Below are 18,308 nucleotides of genomic sequence, written 5' to 3' on the forward strand. Positions count from 1 at the left end.
CCCGCTGAGGGAAATCGCCGTGTCACCCCGCCATCGGAGGCTCGCTGGTGTGCCCTTACGCTCCCGCCTGAAATCCCCACCAGACCAACAGACCCAGAGAACAGACTCCGTGAAGTCTGGATGCCTCGGGTGCCAGCCTCGCTACCTCACTGCAGCCGAGAGCCCCCACCTCTAGAAAAGGCCCTGTGTTTCTCAAGGCTCCTCTCATCGCCTCCCTGCTTCTCACTGCAGCCGAGAGCCCCCACCTCCGGAAAAGGCCCTGGGTTTCTCGAGGCCCCTCTCTGGTCTCCATTTAACCCGCACCGCGAGATGCGTGAGACTTGGTAGGGTGCCGTGATTGCTCCCGTTCAGAGCGCACAGAAGCGCTACGAAGCGCCCAGCTGGCCTAAGACTGGCCTAAAGTACCTGTAAACCTTAAAAAGAGCATTTTTAAAAGGAACTAGAACATTGACAAGAGTAAAAGGAAGCAGCTATTATTTCAACAGAACACTTGCCTATTTACAACCTTATGGCTTAGCAAATCATTATTATTGGTCTTGTGATAAGTCTTACCTGCATATATATATTTTTACATGAAGAGAACATATTTTTATATAACTACAGCCTGGTGTCCATTAGTGGGTGGATTGGTATGTTTACTTTAACTCAGAAACACCTGGAGAATAGCCTTGGCTGCTCATGCCACGCACCTAGAGGGTGAGCAAGGGTAATTCTAAGGGGCCATCCTTCACCCTGACTTAGAGGAGAGGGTCCCTGCTTGTCACAAGTGACCACTTGCGCCAACCAGAGACCCCCAATTCTAACACTGAGCAGGAACTCCAGTTAAGTCAGCAGGCAAATAGTCAAGGAAGAGGAGAAGGTCAAGGAGAAAATAGTGGAGGCAAACCTAGAAATATAATGAGTAAAGAAGAGGCAAAGAACATTTTTCCCTGTCTCGGGTGAGGAAAATTGTGGCATTGGAAGAACGAGTGTAAATTAATACAGAATAATAATGTTAAAAATCAAAATGTAAATCCACAGACGAAGAATGAGGTTTCAATGAGACCACCACAATAGGTAATACAAAAGCAGTTACCACCTGCCCCTATGCCAGATTTTGTGAGTCAAGCCAAACACAGCGTGGACACCGGATTTGAGGAGGGAAGTGGTAAGAAAAATAAGGTAACACCACAGTTTCTTTTGCAGAACACATTTTTTGATGAAAATAGTTTCTGACGGTGCCTGAGAGGGGGAAAGAGGAGATCGTACTTGGCTCATCCTTACCGGTTGATCAGTCAGGTCCTTATGTAGAAGGCAAGGTTGAGGAAAATGACATCACCTTCTTGTTGGACACTGGTGCTACCCGTTCTACTGTGAGAACAGCAGACATCCTAAAACTAACCCTCTCGGGAGAAGCGATCCAAGTAGTGGGCATTTCTAATAAACAGATTAGGACCCCTATCACAGAACCTATGGAGGTATGCATTGGCAACTTCAAGGAAATGCACAAATTTGTTGTGTGCGATTTTCAGTCCTGTAAATCTGCTAGTAAGGGTTTTACTGTGCAAAATGAACTGTACCATTTTTTGCACACTAAATGGAGTTGTGATTCAGACTCCTGATGAAGATGGAGTAAAAAAAAGTATGTTAGCTAAACAAGAGACTGTAACTAAGAAGATGACCCTAAAAAGATTTACCAGAAGAGCTCCTCAATACTGTAAATCCTGACAAATGGGATTTTTTAGGAAAAGAAGTACGGTTAATGGCAAATATTGATCCCGTAAAAGTGACAATAAAAGAAGGTGCAGTATACCCAAATATACGACAGTAAAAAATTAGTCAAGAAATAAAAGCTGGTGTTGCTGCAGAAATCGAGCGTTTGGTTGAGCAAGGCATTCTAAAAGAAATAATGAGCAGTCATTGTTATTCACCTATAATTGCCATAAAGAAACCAAATGGAAAATATAGAATAATCCAAGACCTGCAAAAAATTAATAAAATTGTCGTCCCATGTTGCCCAGTAGTACCGAATCTAGCAGTAATTCTGTACCAGATTCCATGGTGTGCAGGATGGTTCACTGTAATTGATTTATGCCATGCCTTCTTTTCTATACCATTACATCCAGACAGTAAGTTTTTATTTTCGTTCAAATTTGACGAGAATGTTTACGTTTGGAATCGAGTTTCTCAAGGGTACACTGAAAGTCCATCAATCTTTAATCCAATTCTGAAAAAATGCATTGAATCTTTGGTGCAGCACGAACAATCTGCTCTGGTGCAGTATATTGATGATCTATTAATCGCGTCCAAGACCCAAAATGACTGCATTGTAGATACAATTGCATTACTGAATAATTTGGCTGAAGGTGGACATAAAGGGCCCCATTAGGATGGCAAGCGGATTGCCCCGGCCGGGCTGGCGGCAGCCACCGCCGGCCCAGCAGGGGAAATACACCCGCCATTCTCATTGAAATGACCCCCTGCCACTTTAGGATGGCTGAGGGGTCTGCGGCGGACGGAAAGACCGTCCACCGCATTTCCGCCGGTCGCCTTTGCAACTGGCGGAAAAAGTGCGTACACATGGTGGCATTGTCAGCAAGACACCGCCAACCATATTACAATGCCTGCGGTCCGATGCCTTTCCACGGCGACATTGCTGCAGTGGAAAGGCATACGGTCTTTGCTTTGGGGGCATGTTGCGGGCCCCCAGGGAGAAGGGGGGTGCACATGGGGGGTACCTGTGGTACCCCCCTGTATTTGCATACGCAATGCAGCTGGCACCGTGCGGTGCCGGCCGCTTTGTGTATGCAAATGCATACATGCATTTTTTGTATTGTGGCGGGCGATGCTGAGAGCACCGCCTGCCCCAATGTTAAAAATGCAGGATGCGCCCGCCACTGTGGAGGGTGCATCCTAATACCCACAACGGGACCTCCTCCCTTATGGCGGGCAGTCCCATTATCCGATAGGATGGCGGCGGACTAAGGGCCATATGTATGAACACATTTTCCCATAGACACAGAATGGGTAAAATCCTTTGATACATCTGGCCCAAAGTCCACCCGTGATCCTAATGACCCCCTAAGTGTCATCTGAAAAATTGCAATTCTGCACCACATCAGTCAAGTATCTGGGACAACAGATAGAAAGAGGGGTCACAATAGTGACTTTAGAAAGAATCAAAATAATCAGAAACATGAAATTGCCTCAGACACAGAAAGAAATCAGAATGTTTCTCGGAGTTGTAGGTTACTGTAGGCAGTGGATTGTGGGATTTGCAGTACTAGCAAAACCGCTGATTCAGTTAACAAAGAAATGAGCAAGAGATCCAGTCGAATGGGATGATGAGAGCATGACTGCTTTTCTAAAATTACGCAACTGTCTGTGCAAAGCCCCGGCATTGGGGATGCCTGAATATTAGAAAGAATTTGCACTGTTCCATGAGACGAGAGGCAATTGCGCTCTCTTAGTCCTAACACAGACCCATGACCTAATGCGATGTCCAGTGGCATATTTCTCTTCCACACTGGACCAAGTGGCCTCAGCATTACCAGGGTGCCTAAAAGCTGTAGCTGCAACTTGTATCAGCCTAGAACAAACTGAATCCATCATAATGGGACATCCTTTGACAGTGTATGTTCCACATGCAGTCGTGATTCTACTAACTAGAACACGTACTCAGTACCTAACTCCTAGTCAGCTAAGTACTAGTGAGTCATTTTAGGTGCAGAAAATGTGACAATAACCCGATGTACTGTTCTGATTTCAGCATCCCTGTTAACTAATTCACATTTTGCAGAAGTAAGGGAGGAAGTTCTACATGATTGTATCGACCTCACTGAATACAGTTAGAGATGCTAAGACAGGGGTACAGGGTAAGACACTTGACTGCACTCTATTCTCTATATCTTGGTCTAGTTTTATTTATGGGTGCCAGAAACCAGAGGCCACATACCCCTAGGCCTCCAAAGTCAGTGCCAAGGCACTATATACAATTCACCACAATGGTACAGCACACCACACAGTATTTAGTAACAGTAATGTAAAAATATAAATAAGCCATGGAATTTCTCTTTTCTTGTTTTTATTCCAAATCTTCATACATAATTAGCCAACGCGTTTCGTCCGAAGGACTTCTTTAGGGCGAATGATTGTCAGATTTACGTCAGGGATTATGTATTCCAAAACTTTAACAGTAGGACACAGTCTTAGTCTTCGGAAGGTAAAATAAAAGGGATCCTTGTTTTTTAGAGATAGAAGAGTAAATTTCTTTGCGAATGCTATATAAGGAGTTGATATGAGATTTGGATGCCAAAATTCACATCCATTGGCGGTGATATCAATATTCACCTTGAACGATCTTCATGTCTCCATACCTCCCGGTCGCAGCCTCGAAAGGGTAGACATACTGGAAGAGCCCCTAAAAGATCCCAAACATGAGCTATTTGTAGATGGTTCATGCATGTGTCATGAGGAAGGAGGATTAAGTGCTACTTATGCTGTATGTACAATGGTACATTGGCTGGTATAGTCTAAGCATCCTATTTACCAGGAGTCAAGTCTGCACAATTAGCAAAATTGATTGCTCTAATAAAAGCATGCAAAATTGGGAGAAATTGGAAAGTAACCATTTACACTGATAGTCAATATGGTTATGGGGCTGTACATGACTTTGGCCAGCTATGGATGCAAATGGATTTCGTGACTTCTTCAGGAACCCCTATTAAAAATGGACAGTTGTAAAAGAATTACTTGAAGCAATTCAATTGCCAAAAGAAGTAGCCGTGGTCAAGTGTGCTGCTCACCAATCTGGAAATGACAAAGTGACAGCCGATAATCGATATGCTGAACAGGTTGCCCAACATTGTGCCAAATACAAATTGGCCGTAAGCAAGAAAATTGATGCATGTGGAATCAGCTGCGGACTTATGCTGCTAGGAGGTGTAAATACATGGGGGGAAGTGAGAGATCTACAAAACGAGGCAGAACCCAAAGAAAAAGATGAATAAGAGAAAATAGGTTGTCAGATAAGACCTGAAGATGGTGTGATAGTTTATTAAGATGGGAGACCAGTGTTACCTGACTGTATGCTTGCACCCATGGCCAGGATGTATCATGGGGGCACACACATAGGTAGAGATGCAATGATAAGACTGTTTAGACAGGATGGGTGTAGCCCAAGGTTCAGGAATGTAGCAGAGAGTCTTTGCCAAACATGCTTAACTCGTCAACGAATGAACCTTGGTAGGAAAACTGTGGTTTGCCCTGAAAAGATTGGAAAAGTAGAAGGTCCATTCATAAGACTCCAACTTGATTTTATTCAGTTACCTGCTTGTCAAGGATTAAAATATGTCCTTGTTATTGTTTGCCTATTTTCTAAATTGGTAGAAGCATACCCGACCAGAAGAAATGACAGTCTAACTGTAGCCAAACTCCTTTTAAGAGAACTCATGCCTAGGTTTGGTTTTCCAGTAACGACTGAATAAGGCAGAGAGTCTCATTTTAATAATTCAATAATTTGATTCATTTGTGAAGCATTCATAATTGAGCAAAAGCTGCACTGTGCATACCTCCCAGAGGCTTCTGGAGTGGTAGAACAACTAAATGGCACAATCAAATCAAGATTGGGAAAGATGTGTGAATCTACCCAATTGGATTGGCCTGATGCTTTACCTCTTGTCTTGATGGGACTCAGAAGCATGCCAGACAAGAAAACAGGCTTGAGTTCCCATGAAATACTCATGGGAAGGGCAATGAGGCAAGCATGTGTGCCGGGACACAAGCTGTTAACAATATCTGATGATTTGGTGTTGGAGTATGGCAAAGAGTTGGCTGACCAAGTGCGTTCTATCTCTCACCAGGTTAGGGAAGACGCTGTGGCCAGACATTCGACTCCAGCACATGATTTGTATCCAGGAGATCGGGTAGTGATAAAAGATCACACCCGGGAATATTGCCTCGGACGAAGGTGGGGAGAACCACATCAAGTAATATTGGTTACCACCACAGCTGTGAACTGCAAGCGAATTTCAAATTGGATTCATGCCAGCCATACCAAAGTGTAACTGATCCTGACAAAGTAGAGGCTGAAGGTTGTGCAGCTGTAGGGTCTCAAGTGATAGATCCTGAACTAGCTGCAGAGGAATGACTGAGCACAAGTCAGGATAAATGTATTCCAATAGTCGACATACTTCAAGTACCAGTAAAGACAAGAAGCTAAACATATCTAGATAGTCAGAGGGATAGTGAGGACACCACAGGATTAGAAGAAGGCACTCAGATTATAGAAATCAAAGTCAATAATAATTCTGAGGAGGACCAGAAAAGGAAAGAGCATTATACTCAGACTGACAACGCCTGAGTCTGAGGAGGGACAGTTAGGCATTAAAGAAAATGCCCAGGCAGAAGACAATCAAGAAATCACAAGACCTGAGCAGGACCAGATAGGTGAAGAAACACAAGTTCAGGAAGAAGAGAATACTCCAGGCACAACAAAGCAAACTCCTGAACAGGGTCAGATTAGTGTAGAAGAACACATCCAGGCGGAAACATCAAAGGCAATAATCCCTGGACAAGGTCAGATAAAGAGGATACCTGAAGACGACAACAATCAAAGTGTGCCACAAATTAATGAAAATAAAAGAATAATTAAAGAAAGTGAAAGCACAGTGCCATGTAAAAGACTGAGAAAAGGCGATACCTGGCCTGGTTTTGTAAAAAGACTGAAATATCACCTAGTAACACTAAATGAAGAACCTGAGCAAGTAGATGAAAGAACCAGTCAAACTGAACCACCAACAAGTAACCTGAGAAGGAGACGTCCACATTTGAAAAGACCGAATAACAAATTCAAGGGTCCTGAATGGAAATACATCATTCTCGAGGATTTTGGGAATCTGGAAATCAGTGAAGAAAATGATGAAGAACTAATTGCTGATCAAATTATCGAAGAAGTGAGACCAACTTGAAAAGATTCACAGTTTGTATTCTGTGTAAAAGTTACAAAGAGGGGCTAAGTCGCCTTAGTCAGAAATGGCTGACAATAGAGTTACTGGAAACTCGAACAGAAATTGTATAAAAACATGTTGTAGAATTTGCATGTGTAGTATATTGATAGTGCTCATAATATGGCTAGGGCTGACAGTAGCAATACCTTACTTGATGGCTGCTGAACAACAGAATGACACTAGTACACATGGAAAGGTAGCTAACCTGAAGCAGGACAGAATAGATTCAGAAGCACCAGTTGAGACAGATTTACAACACAGTACAAATAAAAATGAAACAGATTTAAATGTATTTGCTAACCTGTTAGCACATTATGTAGAAACAATGGAAGTTAGTGGATACGTCTGTATGAAATTACCGACATCAGTAGCAGAAGGTGGTATTTTATGTAGTATTTTAGCTAGTTTGTTTTATAGAACTGGAAAGTTACAGAATTATTATTCTAATGCAGATGTGATACTTTCTGAAATTCCTATACACAGAAACATGAACCCTGTCCTTAGCAGTAGAGACTCACAGTTTATGGGCGAATATATAATCACTGTGTGGTAACTGTTCCTAAAGTACAGATCCATACCTGATTTCGTTATGATTAAAGAAGGAAAAAAAGGAAAAAGAACTAAGTCTCTATACGTAGTTCCCCACGGATGGGGGTGAGGGAATTTCTCCTTCAGGAATTAGTGCCCTCACACACGCTTACAATTGTAATGCTTCATAAACGGGCATTGCTCCTCGCGGGATCTGTACTTTAGGAACAGTATCACACAGTAATCACATGCAATGGAGCCCAGTCAGGATGGATACACCAAGGGGCCGATTCTGATTCAGGAGAAAAAACCGTCATAAGACTCGTATTAGTAGCCGTCTCCATACGAATGGAAAAAGACCCTCCGAACTGCGTAATACGATCCGTATCCTGAAAATACGTCCGAATATCAGCGAACCATAGGAACCATAATGGAAGACCCGTACGAAATGGCATCGGAACCCAAACCGTACGATTTGTAAACATGCCGTACAACCAAACAAGTACGATCCAGACCGGGGCCCGAGTACGCGATTTGTATGGGCAAACGTAGTCGCGCCTGAAGCATGATTCGTATGGAAAACATCGCGTATGAACGAGCTGTACCAACAAATATGAACCACACACCAATCAATAAAGCGTACACGAACCCCTACCCCGAAAACGGCACGTATCAGTGAGCAGCACCAACAAATACGAACTGCACACCAATCAATAAAGCGTACATAAACCCCCACCCCGAAAACGGCACGAATGAGCGAGCCGCACCAACAAATACGAACCGCACACCAGTCAATAAAGCGTATGCGAACCCCCACCCCGAAAACGGCACGTATGAGCCAGCCGCAACAACAAATACGAACCGCACACCACTCAATGAAGCTTACGCGAACACCCCAAAAACGTCCCGTATGAGCCATCAGCACCAACAAATACGAAACGCACCCCCACACTAATAAAGCACGCAAACCCCTAACCCAGCACAAGGAGGGTGCAAACGAGTCACACAACACCACAAAACATGTCTCCTGTGTACACACCATTTTAAAACAATATCCTGGCCAAATCCAAACAGCCAAACATAGGGCCCAAGTCACACCCACCCCTTATAGCACACCCACCTAAAATTCAAAATAAGCCACACCCACAAATGGACCAATAAATGGCCCACACATACAACCCATCATCCATTGCAACATACCTATTTGCGCAAAGACACTGACAGGACACCAACAACTGCACCCATACACCCTATCTCATTCACACCCACACCACCCCCTAGACAATCAGACCCACACACCCTCACCCATACACACCATCACCCCCTCAATCACATACACCCCACACCATGACCACACCAAAGAATCCAAAGTTCACTAACCCGGAGATGGAGATCCTTACAGATAAAGTCATCAGAGTTGAGCCACAGCTGTTTGGTGCATTGGTCAGACAGACCAGCATAGCGGAAAAAACCTGCCTGTGGGAGAAGATCGTCGATAAGGTCAATGCTGTTGCACCCATCAGGCGCACCAGGAGGGATTGCCAGGCCAGGTGGTACGATCTGCGGAGGATGGTCAAGAGGAAGATGGACAAAGACTACGCCAATGCACACCACACTGGAGGTGGTGGTCCCCGCAGACCTGCCCAATACCATCCCTGGGAGGAGAAAGTCATGGCCCTGATACCACCGGTGGGAGTTCACAGAATCGAAGGAGCCGTGGATACTGGTGAGTATCCAAACAACTCATGTAACATGGTGGGACTCTCAGCAGTGCCTAACAGTATGGGGGTGGTTGGCCATGACTCCAAGCAGTGCCTAACAGTATGGGGTGGTATGTGGGTGGGTGCAAAGGACTTCCAGCCATGCCTAACATAAATCCCAGGAGTGCCTAACAGTATGGGGGTGGTATGTGGGTGGGTGCAGAGGACTCCAAGCAGTGACTAACAGTATGGGGTTGGTATGTGGGTGGGTGCAGAGGACTCCCAGCAGTGCCTAACAGTATAGGGGTGGTATGTGGGTGGGTGCAGAGGACTTCCAGCACTGTCTAACATGACTCCCAGCAGTGCCTAACAGAATGGGTGTGGTAAGTGGGTGGGTGCAGAGGACTCCCAGCAGTGCCTAACAGTATGGAAGTGGTATGTGGGTGGGTGCAAAGGACTCTCATCAGTGCCTAACAGTATGGGGGTGGTATGTGGGTGGGTGCAGAGGACTTCCAGCAGTGCCTATCATGACCCCCAGCAGTGCCTAACAGTATGGGGGTGGTAAGTGGCTGGGTGCAGAGGACTCCCAGCAGTGCCTAACAGTATGGGGTTGGTATGTGGGTGGGTGCAGAAGACTCCCAGCAGTGCCTAACAGTATGGGGGTGGTATGTGGGTGGGTGCTGAGGACTTCCAGCAGTGCCTAACATGACTCCCAGCAGTGCCAAACAGTATGGGGGTGGTAAGTGGGTAGGTGGGTGCAGAGGACTCCCAGCAGTGCCTAACAGTATGGGGGTGGTATGTGGGTGGGTGCAGAGGACTCCCAGCAGTGCCTAACAGTATGGGGGTGGGTGGGCGGGCATGACTCCCAGCAGTGCCTAACAGTATGGGATTGGTATGTGGGTGGGTGCAGACGACTTCCAGCAGTGCCTAAAATGACTCCCAGCAGTGCCGAACAGTATGGGGGTGGTATGTGGGTGGGTGCAGAGGATTCCCAGCAGTGCCTAACAGTATGGGGGTGGTATGTGGGTGGGTGTAGAGGATTTCCAGCAGTGCCTAACATGACTCCCAGCAGTGCCAAACAGTATGAGGGTGGTAAGTGGGTGGGTGCAGAGGACTCCCAGCAGTGCCTAACAGTTTGGGGGTGGGTGGACATGACTCCCAGTAGTGCCTAACAGTATGGGGGTGGTATGTGGGTGGGTGCAGAGGACTTCCAGCAGTGCCTAACATGACTCCCAGCAGTGACAAACCGTTATGGGGGTGGTAATAGGGTGGGTGGGTGCAGAGGACTCACCGCAGTGCCTAACAATATGAGAGTGGTATGTGGGTGGGTGCGGAGGACTCCCAGCAGTGCCTAACAGTAAGAGGGTGGGTGGGCATGGCTCCCAGCAGTGCCTAACAGTATGGGGGTGGTATGTGGGTGGGTGCATAGGACTCCCATCACTGCCTAGCAGTATGGGGTGGTATGTGGGTGGGTGCAAAGGACTTCCAGCAGTGCTTAAATGACTTCCAGCAGTGCCTAACAGAATGGGGGTGGTCTGTTAGTGGGTGCACAGGACTCCCAGCAGTGCCTAACAGTATGAGGGTGGTATGTGAGTGTGTGCAAAGGACTTCCAGCAGCCTAAAATGACTCCCAGCAGTGCCTAACAGTATGGGGGTGGTATGTTGGTGGGTGCAGAGGACTCCCAGCAGTGCCTAACAGTATGGGTGGGTGGGCATGACTCCAAGCAGTGCCTAACAGTATGGGGGTGGTAAGTGGGTGGGTGCAGAGGACTCCCAGCAGTGCCTAACAGTATGGGGGTGGTATGTGGGTGGGTGCAAAGCACTTCCAGCAGTGCCTAACATGACTCCCAGCAGTGCCTAACAGTATGGGGGTGGTATGTGGGTGGGTGAAAAGGACTTCCAGCAGTGCCCAACATGACTCCCACTAGTGCCTAACAGTATGGGGGTGGGATGTTGGTGGGTGCAGAGGTCACCCAGCAGTGCCTAACAGTATGGGGGTGGGCATGATTCCCAGAAGTGCCTAACAGTATGGGGTTGGTAAGTGGGTGGGTTCAGAGGACTCCCAGCAGTGCCTAACAGTATGGGGGTGGACGGGCATGACTCCCAGCAATGCCTAACAGTATGGGGGTGGTAAGTGGGTGGGTGCAGAGGAAAACCAGCAGTGCCTAACAGTATGGGGGTGGGTGGGCATGATTCCCAGAAGTGCCTAACAGTATGGGGTTGGTAAGTGGGTGGGTTCAGAGGACTCCCAGCAGTGCCTAACAGTATGGGGGTGGGCGGGCATGACTCCCAGCAATGCCTAACAGTATGGGGGTGGTAAGTGGGTGGGTGCAGAGGAAAACCAGCAGTGCCTAACAGTATGGGGGTGGTATGTAGGTGGGTGCAGAGGACTCCGAGCAGTGCCTAACAGTATGGGGGTGGTATGTGGGTGGGTGCAGAGGAAAACCAGCAGTGCCTAACAGTATGGGGGTGGTATGATGGTGGGTGCAGAGGACTCCCAGCAGTGCCTAACAGTATGGGGGTGGGTGGGCATGACTCCCAGCAGTGCCTAACAGTATGGGGGTGGTATGTGGGTGGGTGCAGAGGACTTCCAGAAGTGCCTAACATGACTCACAGCCATTCCTAACAGTATGGGGGTGGTAAGTGGGTGGGTGCAGAATCCCAGCAGTGCCTAACAGTATGGGGGTGGGTGCAAGGGGAGTGCCAGAAGGCTGGAAGGGGGAGGGTGAGAGGGTGCAAAGTGTAGGCTAGGAGGCTGCACTCATCCCTTATGGCACAGGTACACACCCATGCACCATGCCAAAGCCCAGGGAGTGTGAAAGTACTGACAATATAGCTGACACTGGGCCCTGGTGTAGGCAGCACAAGGCCCTCCTGTGACCAGTGCAAACACTAACACCAGAAACGGGTCAGATATCCTGCACAGGAACTCACAACCACCGTCATGGCAACATGCTTCATAGGGGGACAGACACACCACGAGGGATGTCCACTTGCAAATCACACTCAAATTACTAGCATGGCCTGTCACACACACCCCTTACAGAAACAGAGCCTCTGGGGACAGGCGATGGAGTGCACCACTGTCACAATCGTCATGTAGCACAACCAAACAAATACTGATCTGATGACGCATCCAAGCTAAAAATGTACAGTGCTGAATCACAAATCCATTGTGCCTCTTACACAATGCTGTAGCCACAGCTTTTGGATGCTGTGGATGCACTTAAGTAGCACCATGGACCTGTGCATTGACACGGTGATGCATCTTGGAGAAGTGCCACGTTCTAAAGCCCTATGCCACAAGTAGGTGTACTGGTCCAGGGGGGTTGGCAGTGGGTGGCCGTCACGCCACAGCAACAGCTCACATAAGTTGCTGACTGAAATCAGAAAAACTTCCCCTCTGTCTCTATCATGAACATGCTGCATTTAAACCCTGTGCATGCTTGAACAAAGCATAAGGATTGACTCTGCATTGTGCAGATTGGAGCACACAGAGCACAACTGGATCTGTGTCGTGCTGGCGACACAAGCCACAGCAATGTCTGTGGCAGTCATCGTAAACAGTATCGAACATGTCAATGACCCCTGAGCACATGTCAATCTGATTCCACAACATACCCATACACAAGTGAACCATGACAACAATCCAAAGCAGGTGGAACAGTGCTAACCAAAATGGATAACAAAATTGGATGTTACATGATAGTGCATTAACAGTGTCTGTCTCTCACACCCAAAGGGCAACGTGTGGAAACTACCCCCAACCAGGGGGGAGATGGATCCCAGTCCCAGACTCAGCAGGACCCTGACCCCACCAACAGCGACGCCTCTCAACACACCGTGGTTGACCCCAACCAACCGGCCCCTCTGGATCCCAAACCCATGCAGCAGCTGGATCAGACACATCTGTGCCAACCACCATACCCATTCCTGCCACATCCCAGCAGACAGCTCGGAGCCCTGACCATAATCCACAACAGAGCGAGTCTGATAATGAGGGACAAGGTTCGCCGGGCACCCAGGAGGTGGCAGACAACACCACCACTGCCATCACTCATGGGTCTCGTCGATCCGATGTGCCCACAGCGCAGGCCAGGCTTGTTTTGGCAGGGGTGGTGGGAGTGGCGCAAGGCGGAGGCGAGAACCTGACCAGCAAACTGCAGGGCCAGGTATGTCTGAACTCCGAAACATTATGGAGACATACCGGCGGGACACCAGGGAGTTCAGCCAGTCAATGACACCAGGGACGGATGGAGGCAAGACTGGATGAGCTCTTGACGGTGCATAGGGAAATAATCAAATCACTCCGTCAGATCGCTGTCAACATGCAGCTCCCTGCTAGGAGGAGGAGAAATCGTCTAACGGAGCGTCCCAGGCATCGTCAAGGCCTGCACATGAGGGTCCCCCAAGGAAGGTGGGTCATCCACGGCTAAGACGTTGAGAGGCAGTGGGCTATGCACAACTCCCAGGTCACCTGGTCTGGCATCTTGCCTTTGTGTGCAACAGCATCACCTTATTGACTCTCCCACATGGACTTACTGGTCGCAGTGTGCCCAATGATGCCAAGCACTGTGGCCTGGACTCTGTTGACTCAAACTGTAAGGCATCAAATCTCCAGCTGTGAACTTTGGATTCCCCCCTTTTTGTACAGCACCTACTCACGTTTCACGCAAAAGATCAGAAAATAAATATAAATAACATAATACGCAGCGGTGGAGACGTTTTGTACCCAGATGCAAAAACATATGCGTGGGGACATGTAAAAAATGCCATAGTGTTGAGCAAACTGCAGCCATCCACACACTGGGATCTGAGTCCGGTTGAGGACACACTTAGGTCAAAATATTCCAACAACTACATACATGGATGGCAATAAACACCTGTGATGGTTACAAAATGCAGAAGGGGGGTTTGGCTTGCAATACTGCAATTACAGACAGGTACAGAAGAGTCACTTGGAGGTGTACAGATCATGGGTAATATGTAGGTGTCCACGGAGGGAGTACCAGGATCTGTGTTCAGAGGTATGAGAACTATCAGCCACATGCAGTTGTACTGTGGATGTCATGAATGGTGCCCAGGCCAAGGGTGGCCGGACGGACTGCGGGCAACGGGGTTTTGGATGGTAGACATCCATATTAGTTTATTGGCCTGGGCCTGTGGAGTGCCTACTGAGTGTGGCTGAGGAGTATGAAGGGGAACCTGCAGTTGACTGTGGGACTATTGTAGGTATCTCAGGTGGACGGTCATGTGGCAGTAGCATGACCGTCATGTGGCAGTAGCAGGGGATGTTGAGGATGAGGTGTGTGAATGCAATCAATCAAACAGATTTATACCCTGGAGTTGCAAAAGTACTCCTGGAGTCTGGTACCTGTGTAGATGTTCTTGCTGTAGTTGGGCTGGCTGGTGTCGTTGACGGCGACCAGGCTGAATACCACCTCGCCAACAGACATCGCCATAGACATCCCAGAAGGCTATAAGATCTCCCGCAGACAACGCACAAGCAGAGTGGGATGAAGAGTCACCATCATCCACATGAACACTCCCTGAGTCACTACCAACACCAACGACACCCTTCACACCGCCTAGCACATGCGCTTACAGATCCACACTGACGCCAACAAAACCCTTAGAGGAACACTCATCGACAGACCACCTGGACCCCGACCACAATCCATCAACTCCATCCCTGACCTCATCAGCACGCACGCCCTCGGCTACACGGATTACATACTTCTTGGGGACATTAACTTCCAGCTTGAGAATAACAACGACGCAAAATCCACTGCCATGATCGACAACCTCGTCAACCTCGGATTAAAACTTCTCATGACAACACCCACGCACACCGTTGGACACACACAGGACCCCATCTTCTCTGCAACTCCACACGTCTCCTTCAACCACACCACCGAACACCACTGGACAGTCCAGAGATGCCTCCACTTCATATTCAGTAAACCCACCACACCACCCTGCACACAGCACATGCCACACCGCTGCTGGTGCAAGGCCACCATGGACTAACTGATCGCCACCCTTGCCCCGGGACCACCTGCCGACCACACCTACCCCGACTCAGCTGCCATCAACCTCAAACAGTGGATCAAAGACTGCGCCGACACCCTCGCCACACTCAAGACCATGGTTCACCAAAGACCTCAGGACCTCCAAGTGCACCTGTTGGAAGTTGTAGAGGAGCTGGATCCGCAACCAAACACCAAACACCATACAGCTACACCGCGCACAAGAGCGCCACACGCAGACACCACCAACTCATCAGGACCGCCAACAGGACAGCCTAGACAGCAACTAACACAACAGCAAACAGCACATCAACATCGTGATTGAACTCACAACTCCCACCTACAACACCAATGACATAGCACCATCACAAGACTCACTGTCCACCGTCTTACACCGTAAGATCATCGACATCCACACCAGCTTCCACTCCGCTACCCCCCACACACAAACGAGTCCACTCCCCTTTAGACCAACACCCACAAAAATAACCTGACCACCTGGTTCAACGTCAGCGACGAAGACACCATCAGGACCAAAGACTCCATCCACTCCCGGTCCCCATCTGACACATGGCTTCTCAACATTTTCAACAAATCCAGCTAAGCCAGCGCACCCCTTCTCCCAAAAACAATCAACATCTCCTTCAAGACAGCTACCTTCAGTGGGAGCTGGGAGAATGCTGAGATCAACGTCTTAGTGAATATACAAAATGCAGACCACAAATACCTCAAGAACTTCAGGGCCATCTCCCCTTCACAGAAAAGGTCACATAAAAGATTGTCAACAGACTGCTGACCCGCTACCTCGAAGACAACAACATCATGGGACCATCCCAGTCTGGATTCCGCAGCAGCCACAGCACGGACACCGCCCTCATCACCGCCAACAATGACATCAGCATCCTCATGGACAAAGGAGAAACAGCTGCCCTCATCCTAATGGACCTATCACTAGCCTTCCATACGGTCTGCCAAGACACCCCAACAGCACGCATCCATGACGCCGGAATACAAGAGATTGCCGTGGCCTGGGCCACATCCTTAGTCTCTGGCAGAGCCCAGAGTGTCTGCCTCCCACACTTCCATTCCAAGACCACTGAGACCATCTGCAGCGTCCCACAGGGATCATCCCTCAGCCCGATGTTGATCAATATCCACATGGCACCACTCACCCATGTTGCACTACAACATAGCCTCAACATCATCTCCTACGCCAATTACACACAGCTGATCATATTGCTCACCAAACAAGCACACACTGCCAAAGGAAACCTCCACAGAGGAATGAAGTCTGTAGCCAAATGAATGAAGGACAGCAGGCTGAAGCACAATTCTGACTAAACGGAGGACCTCATCCCCGGCCCCACCACCTCAGCCTGTGACGACTCCTGTTGGCCAACATCGCTAGGAACAGCCCCAGAACCCACCAACCACGCACGCAACCTGTGGGTCATCCTCAAATCCTCCCTCACCATGACCAAGCAGGACAACGCCATCTCAGCTTCCTGCTTCAACAACCTCTGAATGCCTCGCAGGATGTTCAAATGGATCACCTCAAACACGTGAGAAACAGTCATCTGGGCCCTCTCCATGAGCTCACTGGATTACGGGAACGCACCCTACGGAGCTACAACAACCAAACTCATGAGACGGCTGCAACGCATCCAGAACGCCTCGTCACATATGATTGTCGATTTCCCCAACACGGCCACATCACACCACACCTGAGAGGCCTGCACTGGCTCCCTGTCAACAACAGGACCAACTCGAAACTCATCATCCACGCACACAAAGCTCCTAACCACGCTGGACCAACATAACAAAACAACCGACTCAGCTTCTACACACCCACCCACAGCCTCCACTCTACAAACCTCGCACTTGCCACAGTCCCTCACTTCTGGAAAACCACAGTCAGTGACATAACCTTCTCCTACCTTGCCTCAAAGACCTGGAACACCCTCCCTACAAGGCTACAACAGACCCAGGACCTGCTGGCCTTCAGATGACTTCTCAAGACCTGGATTTTCGATCTGTAGCAGGGCCCCCAGCGCATTGAGACCCATACGGGTAGGTAGGGCGCTGAAAAAATGAATAGATTGATTGTTTGATAGATGGCTTAGCCAAATTGTGTGTGTAGGATTGGAGAGCTGTAGATGATAGTTACAATGAGGGTGGTTAGGCTGTTGGTGTGATACCGGAAGTGCAGATGTTTGACAATGCAGAGTGTGTCCTTGGTATTGTATCTGACTCTGAGGGTGTACCTCGATAAGTTGGACCAGTCATAATCCTTGTTTTGGTGTGTGGTCCCTGTGGGTTTTGGACTATCCGTTTGTGATTACTATGTAGAAGTGGTGTGCTGATGTTGCGTACTACCACGTTACAGTAACCAAGGCGATGTGTGGTGCTGTTGTGTTGACAAGATAACACAGTACAATGTGGTGCTGCTGGAAGTTGTGTGTGTGCTGTACGAGGCACATAACCTGGTTGTACGTAGACGCACTGTTATGTGGGGCTGCATCGTGTTGCCAGTATGAGTTGGACACACAGGCTGAGAAGCTGTCATGAGTGTGTTTGTGGTAGTGTGATACCAGGTGGATGATTGTCTGGTGTTCACTGTGTGGAGGGTGGCTGGAGCAAGAGTCTGTTGTGTCACATGAGTCAAGAAATGAGCTGAGTGTTTTGTAGTGTGCTTGTTGCGGGCGCTGATGGACCTGCCTTTTTCATGGAGGTTGTGCAACAGTGGCACAGACAAGCTGCGGCATGCTTTAAGAATAGATGGATGGAGGAGTATCTTGTAGGCGTGTGTGGTGCAGGATCATGCCACTTGGTGCTGCGTTGTGGCTGGGGATGCAGCAGCAGGAATGAGTGAACACATGTCGGCAGAAGGGGTGAGACAACATGCTAAACAAGCACACAAAGCCAAGGATTCTAGCAGGGCACAAAGTGACATGTGTATGTTAAGGCTGGAGTGTCTGGTTACCCATGGGTCACCACAAGCAAAATGTGTGAACAGTCGCAAAGATCATGGGCACAGGATTAGGCAGCCTAATGCCAAGCGGGGC

Source organism: Lissotriton vulgaris, chromosome 3_1 (genome assembly GCF_964263255.1).
Source record: "Lissotriton vulgaris chromosome 3_1, aLisVul1.2, whole genome shotgun sequence".
NCBI lineage: Eukaryota > Metazoa > Chordata > Amphibia > Caudata > Salamandridae > Lissotriton > Lissotriton vulgaris.